At 36.4% G+C, this 12,296-nt stretch overlaps 2 protein-coding genes across 3 annotated transcripts in view; one reads left to right on the top strand and one right to left on the bottom strand.

The window, feature by feature from the left end:
• LOC110453621 (probable ATP-dependent RNA helicase DHX35) overlaps positions 1 to 12,296 on the bottom strand; it is a 209,471-nt gene that overhangs the window by 105,281 nt on the left and 91,894 nt on the right. The window lies entirely within an intron of this gene.
• LOC110453622 (FMRFamide receptor-like) overlaps positions 8,416 to 12,296 on the top strand; it is a 37,051-nt gene continuing 33,170 nt past the window's right edge. The window contains exon 1 of one of the 2 annotated variants that reach the window (XM_021502650.1): positions 8,416 to 8,439. The gene's annotated coding sequence lies outside the window, so the exon portion shown is untranslated. Of the gene's footprint in view, positions 8,440 to 8,901; positions 9,111 to 12,296 lie in introns of those variants that run through there. The other variant, XM_021502649.1, reaches the window with a different exon arrangement.

Here is a 12,296-nt window from a genome sequence, read left to right as displayed (position 1 = left end):
AAGTACAATAGGTATAAATATTGATAGAGGAAAAATAAGTATACCAGTAAATGTAGGTCATGGAAACCTTGTGTCTGATAGTCAGTGATTGAGTGAAGAGAATGATGTCTATGTATCCTGTAGTTTTGTGTTTAAAGTCAACATAACTCACCAGAAAAAAGCTTGTACCAACTAAAAGTTTCCCATTATTAGTTTAATTATACCAGTAACTAGTCACTTTCATGTGCTTATAAATGAGTTCACCATCACTTGGTCCTGTTTATCTAATTTATCCTGTTTTTTCTTGCTACTTTCCATTTTCTCTGTGATATCCTCATAAAAAGCATGTGTGATGCAGCTATAGCAGTAACAGTAAGCGTGCAGCCTCTCCACAATCAAGCCTATCCCGTTGCTACAGCGATGCCGAGAGCATGTCAGTCTGTCACAGGTGATTGACTACAAACCGATCATCTACAGATAACTTCACAAATATCCACACTTGTGCCGCTTTTTCAGACCTCTTAATGTTTATTTTTACACAAAATCTTTATCTAAACCATTAACAGCCTTACATCACATACAATTTAAACATAAATTACAGATGTCGAAACAAATTTTCTAATTGATATCAAAATTAAGGCCTTACTCAGCGAAACCCTTCTAATCCAACACTTGTATATATCAGACCAATTAATTCACTGGCATCCTGCAGGCCAGAGCTAGAGACTGAGGATGTAACAAGCACACAAAGATGAACAAGCATACTGAGTATTGCTAAAGCAATACATATCCATTACCATCCCCCCGCTAGCTATTACACTGTAATAATTTATAACAAGAGACCCAGAGGGCCTGTATCGCTCACTTGGAAATGATAGCAAAGTTGAGGTTATAATAGCCAGATGTTGCTGGTAGTGTATTACATGGTTATATTTATACGAAATTGGACAAAATCCTGGCATTTTGGGAAAATGAAAAGTATACAATTAGCTTGTAACTGATTTTAAAGTAATAATAATACAAAAAATTGCAATAAGAATTATATAAAATAAAATGATTGACAACCCTGAAACTTAAACTTGTCAGAGATATTTTTGTCCTTTATAATTGTGTGAAGTTTGATCCAAATCCCTGAAGGAATGAAGCCGCTAGAGCACTGACAATGAATTTTCTAAAAATAGTAATGGTAACCTTGATCCAACAATCCTGAAATTCAAACATGTCCGAGATATTTTGGTCCTTTGTAACTGTGTGAAGTTTGATCCAAATCCCTGAAGGAATGAAGCCGCTAGAGCACTGACAATGAATTTTCTAAAAAAAAGTAATGGTGACCTTGACCCAACAACCCTGAAATTCAAACATGTCCGAGATATTTTGGTCCTTTGTAACTGTGGGAAGTTTGATCCAAATCCCTCAAGAAATGAAGCCGCAAGAGCGCTGACAATGAATCTTCTAAAAACAGTAACAGTGACCTTGACCCAACTGCCCTTAAACTCAAACTTGTCCAAGATATTATGGTCCTTTGTAATTGTTTGAGATTTGATTAAAATTCCTCAAGGAATAAAGCCGCTAGAGCACTGACAAGGATTTTCTAAAAATAGTAACGGTGACCTTGATATTGACTCAACAACCCTGAAACTCAAACTTGTCCGAAATAGTATGATCCTTTGTAATTGTGTGAAGTTTGATCCAAATCCCTCAAGGAATGAAGCCGCATTAGAGCCCTGACAAGAATTTTCTAAAAACAGTAACAGTGACCTTGACCTTGACCTAACAACCCTGAAACTCTAACTTGTCCGAGATATTATGGTCCCTTGACTTTGTGTGAAGATTGATCAAAATCCTTCAAGGCATGAAGCCGCTAGAGCGCTGACAAACATTGGTGTTTCATGTACATACATACTTACGTACATAGACGGACGGAGAGGAAACATATAGTCCCCCTGGTTTCACCGGTAGGGAACTAACAACAAGAGGCCCAATGGGCCTGCATTGCTCACCTGATATTAATCTCACACTTGTAACCTTAAAAGATATCTAAAATAAAGCTTCAGGCAAAATATCAGTATTCAAGTCATTCAAAAGAACCTGTTAAAAGATTTTAAAATATTTGACCCCTGTGACCTTGAAATAGAACAAGGCCATTACGTTGAACAAACTTTATAGCCCTTCATCTCCGAATGCAACTTGCCAAATATCACCACTCTAGACCTTTTGTTTATCAAGATTAGGTAATTTAAATGTTAATACATATTTGACCAAATGACCTTGAAAGTGGGTCAAGGTCATAATAATGAAAAACTTTGATAGCCCTTCATCCAAGCATGCTACTGACCAAATATCAACATTCTCGGCCTCATGGTTATTCAGAAGAAGTTGTTTCAAGATTTCAAACATAATTCAAGGTCATTCATTATTACAAACTTGGTAGCCCTTTATCCTAGCACACTACTGGCCATATATCATCACCTGGGTCTTCTGGTTATTCAAAAGAAGTCATTTAATGATTTTGGACATATTTGACCACTGTGACCTTTTTTTATAGATCAAGGTCAACGATTTGAACAAACTTGGTAGCCCTTCATCCTAGCATGTTTCCGGCCAAATATCATCACCCTGGACCTTTTGGTTATTCAGAAGAAGTTGTTTAAGGTTTTTTTTAAGACAATTAACCACTGTGGCATTGAATATGACGGAAGGTCATTCATTTGAACAAACTTGGTAGCCCTTTATCCCAACATGTTACTGGCCAAATATCATCACTCTGGGCATTTTTCTTTTGAAAGGAGTTGTTTAAAGTATGTTTTACATATTTGACCCCAGTGACCTTGAATATGAATTAAATGTCATTCATTTGAACACACTTGGTAGCCCTTCATCCCAGCATGCTACTGGCCTAATATTATCATCTTAGGCCTTTTGGTTACTTAGAAGTTGTTTTAACTTTTGTACACATATATGACCCCTGTGACCTTGAATATAAGTCAAGGTTATTTATTTGACCAAACTTGGTAGCCCTTTATCCCAGCATGTTACTGGTCAAATATCATCACCCTAGTTCTTTTGGTTATTCAAAAGAAGTTGTTCAAAAGATTTTAACATATGTGACCCCTGTGACCTTGAAAATGGATGAAGGTCATTCATTTGAACAAACTTGGTAGCCCTTAGTGTGAGCATGCTACTGGCCAAATTTCATCATCCTAGCCATTTTTGTTACTGAGGAGAAGTTGTTTAAAGTAAAAAGTTATCACGGGACAGACGGACGACGGAAGGACGACGGACGCTGCACTATGGCATAAGCTCACTTGGTCTTCGAGCAGGTGAGCTTATGAGTATCATGAAAAGTAACTAAATAAACCTCAGGTACCATATTTGTCCTCCAGAGGGCCAACACATAATCTCTTACTCAAAATAGGGAAGTTGGTTTATTATAAGACAATAAAATCACATTTGTTAGAATTTTTACTGAGCTGCAATAGATATGGGTGGGCTTATAAGCAGGCATGGGCTTATTGAAGGATAAATATGGTAAAAACACCTTAGAGCCATAGGGAGGAAAAGAAATATTAATTGTTTTTACCCAACGTTAACACACTTTTAATTAAACAAATCTGAGGAAAGTGTATTAGAGTTTACAATCTCAAACAAGATTTAAAAAAAATCAAATATCTGGATCAAATATGTGTTTGAATTCAAGACATCTCCCTGGATTATAATAAACAAGCTTCCTCTCTACCTGGTGAGCCAGAGGATTCCACATGGCCTACTGTATAAACAAATTTTATAATCAACACGAGATGTTAGAAGTGCACCATAAACAGACGAGGACATGTGATTCAACTGTCATTAGAAATATGCAGGTCGTTTCCATCCTTCCTGATAAGTATCAATCACAACACAATCAATCAAATAGCTTCTGTATACAACTTTTTTCAATTAATATGTGTTTATTTAACGAAGTTGAATAAGAACTTATTGGTTTATAAAGTACAAGCTGTGAGATATAACACATCTCCGAGTAGGTCTAGTGTGTTGATGTTGCTGCCACTCACTGCAGTTGGAAATTAATTGGATGAATACTGGAGGAAATCCCAGTTAGGAAAAGCAAGGCCTAATACCCATACTTTAACAGGTTTATCCATCTCAATGTCTATGGCATCAGGTCACTACAGTACAAAGCTGTAATCCGTAACAGATTTACTTCCCAGCATATACCGATACCCATTTGTACAGCTCAGTAGACTATAAGGTGCTCATGTTTCAAGGATACATGTTGCACTGTATACCAATCAATTTGACAGGCACTCAGTCATGATGTGTAGAAAATTGTATCTTCCCTCTGCTAAAATGTTCAACCTCTGGCCTTTTAAACAATGGTACTAACAATATCTATAAATATGTTAAAAAAAATAATTAAGTATTTAATTCAGACTCTTCTCCAAGGGCAATTGCATCACTAAAAGGGTAAGCTTACTTAAAGAGAGACTAGCCCCTGTCTCTAGAATATTGAATCATTTTGATCACTACGATGTCTGATTCTAAGTTCTAAACTAGGGGGAGATAAGCCAGTAGTAAAATTCAGTTGAGAAATTCTTCATAAAAATTTAGGGGCTGGTAGCCAAATTAAGGTAAAGAATACAGTACAAGTTTGTAAGTCTATGTAATAACTGTTAACAACAATAGCAGTTAGCGTACATTGCACCTATCCACAGGAGTAACGGTAGTGCTCATCTCCGGTTAATATTTCAACAAGGCAATGTCTTAATAATACAAGACTTGAAAAATGTATGTTACAATCATTGTGCCATGTTTACAGGAGAAGCTACAGCTGGAGTTACTTAAACCTCCCTCTGATACCTTGAATAGGGGAGGAGTGTTGTTGTAACCACCAAGTACTCTTACACAAACACGATACACACCTAAAACTACATCCGATTCATTGACCAATACGGACAATAACCACTGGAGATCACGGAGGGTTTGACCGTTGAGTTCAGCGCACTGGACAATCACAACCCACTAGAGTGCATTACTGTCCAAGTGACATCACAATGACTGGCTAGTTTATCAGGTTCATGGACCCCATCACACTCATTACATTTTGGTTCATAACATATGGGTTCATAAAACCAGTTAGTGTCCATAGACCCAACCACACTCATAACATATGGGATCATAACATATGGGTTCATAACACCAGTTATACTGTTCATGGACCCAGCCACACTTATCATTTATGGGTTCACCACATCAGGTTCATGGACCCATCTACACACTTTTAACATATGAGTTCACCACACCAGTTACAGTATTCATAAACCCAACCACATTCATAACATGCAGGTTCTACACTTCATCAGTTACAGTGTTTATATAGACCCAACCTCAATCATTACATATGGGTTCACCACACCAGTTACAGTATTCATAGACCCAACCTTAATCATTACATATGGGTTCACCACATCACATACAGTATTCATAGACCTGGAACCTCAATCATTACAAATGGGTTCACCACACCAGTTGACACTCATTACATATGGGTTCACCACATCAGATACAGTATTCACAGATCCAACCACACTCATTACATATGGGTTAACCACATCAGATACAGTATTCATAGACCCAACCTTAATCATTACATATGGGTTCACCACATCAGATACAGTATTCATAGACCCAACCACACTCTTAACATATGGGTTCACCACATCAGATACGGTATTCATAGACCCAACCTCAATCATTACATATGGGTTCACCACAACAGTTGCAGTATTCATAAACCCAACCTCAATCATTACATATGGGTTCACCACATCAGAAACAGTATTCGCAGATCAAACCACACTCATAACATATGGGTTCACCCCATCAGATACAGTATTCATAGACCCACCCTCAATCATTACATATGGGTTCACCACATCAGAAACAGTATTCATAGATCCAACCACACTCATGACATATGGGTTCACCACATCAGAAACAGTATTCGCAGATCAAACCACACTCATAACATATGGGTTCACCCCATCAGATACAGTATTCATAGACCCAACCTCAATCATTACAAATGGGTTCACCACACCAGTTGCAATATTCATAGACCCAACCTCAATCATTACATATGGGTTCACCACACCAGATACAGTATTCATAGATCCAACCACACTCATTACATATGGGTTCACCACATCAGATACAATATTCATAGATCCAACCACACTCATTACATATGGGTTCACCACACCAGTTGCAGTATTCATAAACCCAACCACAATCATTACATATGGGTTCACCACATCAGAAACAGTATTCACAGATCCAACCACACTCATAACATATGGGTTCACCACATCAGATACAGTATTCATAGACCCAACCACACTCATTACATATGGGTTCACCACATCAGAAACAGTATTCATAGATCCAACCACAATCATTACATATGGGTTCACCACATCAGAAACGGTATTCATAGATCCAACCACACTCATTACATATGGGTTCACCACACCAGTTACAGTATTCATAAACCCAACCTCAATCATTCCATATGGGTTCACCACACCAGTTGACACTCATTACATATGGATTCACCACATCAGATACCATCACACTCATTACATTTTGGTTCATAACATATGGGTTCACCACGTCACATACAGTATTTATAGACCCAACCTCAATCATTACATATGGATTCACCACATCAGATACCATCACACTCATTACATTTTGGTTCATAACATATGGGTTCACCACGTCACATACAGTATTTATAGACGCAACCTCAATCATTACATATGGATTCACCACATCAGATACAGTATTCACAGATCCAACCACACTCATTACATATGGGTTCACCACATCACATACAGTATTTATAGACCCAACCTCAATCATTACATATGGGTTCACCACATCAGATACAGTATTCACAGATCCAACCACACTCATTACATATGGGTTCACCACATCAGATACAGTATTCATAGACCCAACCACACTCATTACATCAGGTTCATGGACCATATGGGTTCATTACACCAGTATTGTATGGGTTCATCAAAATGGTTATTGCATTCATGAGCCAAACAACTGAATTTGTATCAGAACAAATATATATCACACCGTGAGGTTAATCATACACTGTTACAACTATCATCATGTACCGACTGTTACATCACTATCTGAACCACTATAGGGCTTATGTTACGACACCTAATATGTCAAAATGTGACAGAACTGATAAATTTTTCTCGAAAATGCCTGGGAGGTACATCATGTTTTTAAACATTGATTATGATAATCTATATCATATCCGAACTGCAAGCCGTTGTAACCAAATAATCAATCTAGTGACCTTAATAACGCAATTCATACAACTCATACCGATCAGTATTTTTACTTGCACATGAAATGAAATATATTTGTTTAAATCCTATAATCATTCCGATTGCAAATTAAGCCTCCCCATCTTGGATGCGACTTTATGGGTTTTTTTGGGGCTTAATGTTTTTTTTTGTATTTGAAATTGGCATATAGCTCCTCAAGCTTTAATTGCTATTTGTTCAAACTCCATTATTTAAGCTTTGGGATTTTACCTTAATATTTTGTTAAATAGGGGTCAAAATTTAACTATTTTTAGACAATTTCTTAGATTTCTCCATTTAGTATTTTACCCCATCATGAAAAATTTGAATTGTCAGAAAGTATGAAATTCATTTCCCACAACACCAGTTACGTAGATTTGTTCATTAGGTTATTCGTACAATGATTACTCTAACATGCAGGTATATACGTGGTAGCCATAATGTACGATTACTTTAGCATGTATGTTGTACATGAAGTAGTCATTAAGTACGCATTAACAGGTAGGCCTAATTTCTACCCCATCTCTTTGTGGAAACTCCATCAAACAGGTCTGATGTAATGTTTACACGCTACAGGTCCGTATACAACTGTTTATTCTGTGAGTACAGTTAAACATTATTTCCGGAAGATTAAGCATGACTTTGTAAATCATGTTTTGGCTATATGCACATGTTCGCGGTGAATCGCCATTGTTTCGGCCGTTTTAACAAGCTTTTCTTGTACCTAGAGCACAACAACTATAGCAGCTCACAAGTATAACAGTAATAGGTGGATTTTCAGAGCAAATTGACCTTTAGTCCTTATCACTTTTAATTTAAAACTTATAACATTATATTCATCATATTACTTTTAATTAAAAACTTATGACATTATATTCATAAATTCTTAACTCTATAATCGTACCAACTTTGAATTTACAAAACATACATGTACATGCACATGAGTGAATTAGGGAAACATATCAATTTTACGATTCCTGATTTATATTTTAACTAACTTGTCAGTGTTACCAGACCAGACCGTCTAATCTGTACCATTTCCTGATCTAATACAGCGGAAGTCTTTATTGTAAGTATTGATTTTTTTTTTTCCAATTTTCAACAGACACTTTTTTACAACGTTTAACACTATTTCTATACATTAGGTACATAGGAGAAAAAGAATGTTTGTCATTGTTTTCAAAATCAATTTTTTTTTTCAATTTGAAAGAGTTTCCTGTTTTGATACTATATGCACTTGTTTACATGTTCAAAGCAATCATCCAGAAAACAAAACCAAAAATCATGCCATGTTTGATAATCCATAGAGAAAAGGTAAGACAACCTGTAACCAGCTAATAAATACTCAATTAGGATATTAAATGAAAGAAGAAGAGTAATTGTATCAGAATGAAAGGCCAGGGGGATTTAGTTGTTAATGAAACTGGTGTAGTAAACAGCCTATACAGTGTGTTGATGGCTGGTACAGAGGCTGGCGTACACTAGACTCCCCCACACTGGGCTTACGTCACCCCAGCCCTGGTATAAAACACTCGGCTCATGTCAGCCGGTATCATACACTGTCCCAGTACTGGTCAATAGTACTACTGTCACACTGGCTACCAGAGTCTAAGCTAGCTCGTCCAACACAAGTGATCGACACTAAAACTTAGGTGATTTCTGAGGATATTTAAAAAAAAAAGGATTTTTATCTACCGTGAACTTTGTACCAAATATACTGTTACTTGTTTACTCTTCAAGGTAAGTCAAACATTAATATCAAAGAGTTGTGGAAAATAAGATTTTTTTTATCTACATGATTTCTTATCCAATAATTCCTTATCTAAAATCCTGTTCAAAACAAAGAAGGAATCTTTGAAACATGTAAATTATAGGAAACACCATAGGGAGGAGAACATTGCTAAATGTCACAGTGTTGGTGTTTGATACCTGAAAGTTTTTGTTATAGGCTATAGCTGAGAGGTTCTTTGTATAAATCTTGTTCAGGTTTCCACCTGTTAAAAGACAAAGGAAAGCTATATATCTAGCAAATATTCACTGCATCAACAATAAGAAATGAAATTTAATAGTTCATTATTAGAAATTGAACACTTTGATTTTGAAAAATTGGGAAAATTAAAAAGAAAATTGATCATTATACCGTTGTACCTCATTTACACCCTTGCATCAGTAGCTTGATCAGACCTCAAAATAAACCTTAGGCCAAGGCAAAGTATACCTGGTTAGACTTCTGATTATGAAACTCTTATTTGTTTATCTGGTCTTAGACCCTAAGCTGACTTAAATGTAGCTCATCCTGATGTAAAGATATGATCTAGACCTAAATTTGAAGATCAGGCCTTGGTTTACACCTGGTCTGAACCTGCACTTACATTGCCTAAACATAATTGTATATCTGGTCTGGATCCCTAACTGACCATTGTAGCTAATCCCCAGGTATACATCTGTTCTAGACCTGAAAGTATACAACCTGGTGTAGACCTGTGATCATGCAATGCAGATCTCTCTCGATTATATTACCTAGACCTAGGTATCTCATATATCTAGACCTTTGATTATGTATGTAGCTCAGACCTAGGTGTGAAGATACTTCAAAGATGATATTGGCCATTTTCATCAAGCGGTGTTGTTTCTCTATTTATGATGACCTACAAACTAGAATAATCACTCTCTGATTATGTCACGGAGCAAAAGTGAAAATCTTTGCATTGGAAAAAATATTGTTAGAAAAGAAGAAAAAAGCTGCCTTATAGTAAATGTCAAAGAAAAAACATTTGTTAGAACAGAAAACAAATGTCAGAGAAAAGTGCAGACTGTTTTTGGTAACAGTTCTGTTGTAGAATTAACTAGATTACAGAACATCAAAGAAACAACCTGTTTACACTACTTCATTAAATGTTAATAAATTCCATCAGAGAATCTGACAAACCCCTAACCTAAATCACTTCATCTAAATCTAGCATTCAAAAAACAAAAACAACAAACAGTTGGACTTTAAAGGAGCTTTTACCTTTAAGAAATGAAATAGTTAGGTAACCCCTCCTTTATCCATGCTGAAATGTCAGATCTCTGATTATGGAATATAATTTCACGGACATCCATGTTTGCCAAATATTTAGTTGCATGACAAGGTGTAATTTTACAGTGGTTGAAAAGTCTGGCAGTGATTTAAGAGATGAAGCTCCCTCTGTTAATGGTGTGTAACGGCCATGACACTAAGAGTTTACTGATGTAAGTCTGAGATCAAGGTTAGAAAAATTTAAGACTGATAAAATGATGACTAGTGTAAGTCTGGTGACTAGGACTATAGACTTTACTAGTGTAAGTCTAGTGACTAGAACTATAGACTTTACAAGTGTAAATCTGGTGACTAGGACTATAGACTTTACTAGTGTTAGTCTGGTGACTAGAACTATACACTTTACTAGTGTTAGTCTGGTGACTAGGACTATAGACGTTACTAGTGTTAGTCTGGTGACTAGGACTATAAACTTTACTAGTGTAAGTCTGGTGGCTAGGACTATAGACTTTACTAGTGTAAGTCTGGTTACTAGGACTATAGACTTTACTAGTGTTAGTCTGGAGACTAGGACTATAGACTTTACTAGTGTAAGTCTAGTGACTAGAACTATAGACTTTACAAGTGTAAATCTGGTGACTAGGACTATAGACTTTACTAGTGTAAGTCTAGTGACTAGAACTATAGACTTTACTAGTGTGAATCTGGTGACTAGGACTATAGACTTTACTAGTGTAAGTCTAGTGACTAGAACTATAGACTTTACAAGTGTAAATCTGGTGACTAGGACTATAGACTTTACTAGTGTTAGTCTGGCGACTAGAACAAGACTTTACTAGGACTATACACTTTACTAGTGTTAGTCTGGTGACTAGAACTAGACTTTACTAGGACTAGACTTTATTAGTGTAAGTCTGGTGACTAGGACTATAGACTATACTAGCGTTAGTCTGGTGACTAGGACTATAGACTTTACTAGTGTTAGTCTGGAGACTAGGACTATAGACTTTACTAGTGTTAGTCTGGAGACTAGGACTATAGACTTTACTAGTGTAAGTCGAGTGACTAGAACTATAGACTTTACTAGTGTAAATCTGGTGACTAGGACTATAGACTTTACTAGTGTAAGTCTAGTGACTAGAACTATAGACTTTACTAGTGTTAGTCTGGTGACTAGGACTATAGACGTTACTAGTGTTAGTCTGGTGACTAGGACTATAAACTTTACTAGTGTAAGTCTGGTGGCTAGGACTATACACTTTACTAGTGTAAGTCTGGTGACTAGAACTATAGACTTTACTAGTGTAAGTCTGGTTACTAGGACTATACACTTTACTAGTGTAAGTCTGGTGACTAGGACTAAACACTTTACTAGTGTAAGTCTGGTGACTAGGACTATAGACTTTACTAGTGTTAGTCTGGCGACTAGAACAAGACTTTACTAGGACTATACACTTTACTAGTGTTAGTCTTGTGACTAGGACTATACACTTTACTAGTGTAAGTCTAGTGACTAGAACTATAGACTTTACAAGTGTAAATCTGGTGACTAGGACTATAGACTTTACTAGTGTAAGTCTAGTGACTAGAACTATAGACTTTACTAGTGTTAGTCTGGTGACTAGGACTATAGACTTTACTAGTGTTAGTCTGGTGACTAGAACAAGACTTTACTAGGACTATACACTTTACTAGTGTTAGTCTGGTGACTAGGACTATACACTTTACTAGTGTAAGTCTGGTGACTAGAACTATACACTTTACTAGTGTTAGTCTGGTGACTAGGACTATACACTTTACTAGTGTAAGACTGGTGACTAGGACTATAGACTTTACTAGTGTAAGTCTGGTGACAAGGACTATATACTTTACTAGTGTAAGTCTGGTGACTAGGACTATACACTTTA

Source organism: Mizuhopecten yessoensis, unplaced genomic scaffold (assembly GCF_002113885.1).
Source record: "Mizuhopecten yessoensis strain PY_sf001 unplaced genomic scaffold, ASM211388v2 scaffold7473, whole genome shotgun sequence".
Lineage (NCBI taxonomy): Eukaryota > Metazoa > Mollusca > Bivalvia > Pectinida > Pectinidae > Mizuhopecten > Mizuhopecten yessoensis.
The sequence above is the reverse complement of the archived record's forward strand: the minus strand, read 5'-3'. Positions and strand labels throughout refer to the sequence as shown.